General features: G+C 40.4%; 1 pseudogene; it reads right to left on the bottom strand.

Moving 5' to 3' along the window:
* Nucleotides 1–2,944: 2,944 nt before the first annotated feature.
* LOC120042966 lies at nt 2,945–3,094 on the bottom strand (annotated as a pseudogene).
* Nucleotides 3,095–3,512: the final 418 nt, after the last annotated feature.

Below are 3,512 nucleotides of genomic sequence, written 5' to 3'. Positions count from 1 at the left end.
CACTGAAAATGTTAAACCTGCATGATCACTAAAAGTTGTAAAAACATACTTAATATCTTTCATAAAATTCCTTAAACCTTCTTTTACTAAAACCAGATCTATCCTCGTTTGTTTCAAATCCCCTAAAACCACCTGCCTTCTAGAAAATTCTCTTTTTTCTGGATTTTCCTCTCTCCATATATCAATTATTCCTTTTTCTAACATCATCTTCTTTAAAACCCCCCTAGATACATCACTTCTAAAAATAGCTCCTCTTGTCATATCCAGTCTATCCATTTTAACATTAAAATCCCCAACTACAATACAGTTTCCCTCACACCATTTCCCTATTTCTAAAAATAAATCTTTGCGCTCTATTTCAGTATTAGGCGCATAAATATTTATAATTCTAAAAACCATACTCATATATTCAAAATCTACAATTAAAATCCTCCCATTATTATCATTATATATCTGTTTCACATTATCCACCACATCCCTCCTCAATAAAATAGCAACCCCACTTGAATTCCCTCTGCCGTTGTTTACATAAATAAAATCCCTCCATATTTTTTTAACTTCTAAAACACATACATTATCCCAGTGCGTCTCTTGAATACATAAAATATCTGACTTCTTCATTTTTATTATTCTATTAAATTTTCCCATTGTCCTCAATCCATTTGCATTTATTGACATTATATTTACCATTCTAATAAATAATAAAATGATAAAATATAATTTCATTTTCCTCTACCTGTTATCCAGTTTCTTTCCTCTTCCACCCTTTCTCTCCCCCTCTTCCCGCCGCTTTCCTCTTCCTGTATCCTTCCCTCGTTCTTTCAATCTTTTCTCCATCCTCCGTATCCGATATCTCTTCCAAGTCCATGTTTTCCAGCCAACTCACCCTCTTGACATCCACATCCGTTGTGCTCCCCGTATTCATCTCCGTTTCTTGTATAGTCGTTGTGCTCCCCGTGCTCATCACCGTCTCTGGTATTGTCATCAACTCCATAACCCCCTCCATTTCTTCACCCCCCGAGCTACTTGTTAGTGCTGTGCCTTCCCCCAAAACCTGTGAGTCCCCCGTGCTTCCCCCCATTCCACTCCCCCCCTCCTCCTGAAAACTCCCTCTTCTTACTTCTGAGTCCATACTGCTCCCAATTTCATTTATCTTCTGGTCCTTCTTCCTTCTTCCTTCTTCCGTCTCTCCACCCTCCACCACGTCCTCTCCTCCATCTTCTTCTCCTTCTTTCGACAATACAACTGCTTCCTCGAATAGTGTTTGACTCCCCTCTCCAGCCCTAACCTCTCCACAGTTGCACTCCGCCACTCTCTTTCTGCATCCACCACAAAAATTCCTTTCCTTCTCTCCATCACATTCCCTCGCATAGTGTCCTTGATTGCCACACTTAAAACACTTAAATTCCGGGCAGTCTTTAACTATGTGCCCGGGTTGAATACACATACGACACACTCTGACCTGTTTGTCATGGATGACTCTGAAATATTCTGCTCCCTCCAACGTCTCAATTCTTGTAGAATAAGGTAATGATGTCACTTTTTCTGTGAACTTGACCTTGCAGAAACGTGTCCCGTCAACCACCTCTGTTCCTGGCCAAACTCTCCTCCTTATCTCCGAGACAGCCGCCACTCCCCAGCTACTCAGCTTGCCCAGTATCACACCGTCTTCTACATATACTGGGAGATTCATGAACGACACCACCACTTCCTTCACATTAATATCTCTCGCCAGAATCTTTGTATCCTTTATTCTTAATCCATCCATTAGACGTTCTTTTCCTTTTTCATTTCTCATCGTAATTTCGTACTTCTTCTCCCCTTTCATTCGGCATCCCACCACCTCTCCACACACCTCCTTAATTGCTCTTAGTAGTTCCATTGTCGTCACCTTGTCTTCTCCTTCCAACTCAATTGCCACCGTGTATTCCTTGCCATATTTCATTTCTTCTTTATCTTCATTTTTCTTCCGTTGCGCCTTTTCGTTGTCTTTGTCCATTCCGTTTGTCTTTTCCATGTTGTCCGTCATAGTAAAAAAATGAATCCAAAAAACTCTCCCCCAAGCAGAAAAACTGCAAGGGGGAAGACTAACCAAACTTAAAACTATTCAACTGAAGAAAATAATAAATTATATTGCAAAAACCAATTAATTAACAAAAATAGCTCTCGAGCAAACACTCTCCAGCAAACACTCACTCACAGCTCAGACACTCGCACCTGTCGTCACTTCTCCAATCAGGAAATGCGCATTCAGGCTGGTATGGCCGTAAGCGAAGGGACATCTCTTGGTACACCATATAAAGTCAAAGTGAGTCTGATAAACAGACATTGCATTCTCACCAATTAGATAAGCAGCTTGAACTTTGGCTCACTCAAAAGTGGAAGAAATTACATATACTGTAGCCATCACTTTTTAGCACAGATAGTTGGATGAAATACAAACAAACCTTGCTAACATTTCAAAGCGAGGGCACATATTTCAGCCTTGTGGGAAAAAACGGACAAATACAATGACTTCTGACAAATACATCATCAGCAACAGTTTCCCATGCAGCTATCCTACTAGCCACAATAAATACACAAAAGCTCTGGATGTTGAAAACCTATTGCATTGTTCTGTGCTAAGGAGGAACGCATGTATGGACAATTTCATATTGGAAGCGCATGACACATCATGACCGGGGGGAGGGTTAGAGCTGGCTTCTCAACTATCTCTTGATTGAAGTACCAGCGTGGCATAAATACAATGCTGCATTTCGCAACATAATGTTTCGACAAAATGCCAACAATGTTTTGCTACAAACAAATGTTTCCACCTTTCGATTGGTCCACAAAGTCTCTTTCACAACTGACTTCAAAGATCTCCATAAGCACAGTCAGTTGACTCAAGTCATCCTCAAGCCTGCCGCCAAGCAAAGGTTTATTATTTACAAAGACATCAGAGTAAAGCGCAAACGACCACTACCATAAATTATGCAATCGAGATTCCCACATTTGGAAAATTCACAAGGGGTCAGCACAGCCAGAGTGCAATGGCTGAGCCCCACACTGGGTGAACCACCTTCTTGATCACGGTATCTCTTCTGCTTAGTGGAGGAAAAGTCTCTCCAGTGCCAACATTTTCCGCTAACGGTAACCACTTTGTGTTCTGATAATATCAGTATCACATCGACCTGCGTTAAATGCCGTTTAGGAATGCACTTGCACACAGAGTGGTGAAAAAGTAGTTTATTTTGTTTACTAGATTATATCAGTGAACCACTAGATTCCCATCATGCAACACTGTCGAAAAAATCACCAATTACTTTTTAATATCTTAACCTATCTGATATCACAAATGTTTGCGATATGACGAAATACAATCACATTCAGACACACACACACACACAGACAAATGCATGAAACCAATTGATTTATTATCGATAACATCTCAGATTCTCTTGTGCTTTTGATTTACTCCATAAAAGAAGGGTTGTAATTCCAACATGGAAAACACAGGGCCATCAGACACC

Source organism: Salvelinus namaycush, unplaced genomic scaffold, assembly GCF_016432855.1.
Source record: "Salvelinus namaycush isolate Seneca unplaced genomic scaffold, SaNama_1.0 Scaffold819, whole genome shotgun sequence".
NCBI classification, from domain to species: domain Eukaryota; kingdom Metazoa; phylum Chordata; class Actinopteri; order Salmoniformes; family Salmonidae; genus Salvelinus; species Salvelinus namaycush.
This window is presented reverse-complemented; position numbering and strand designations above follow the sequence as displayed.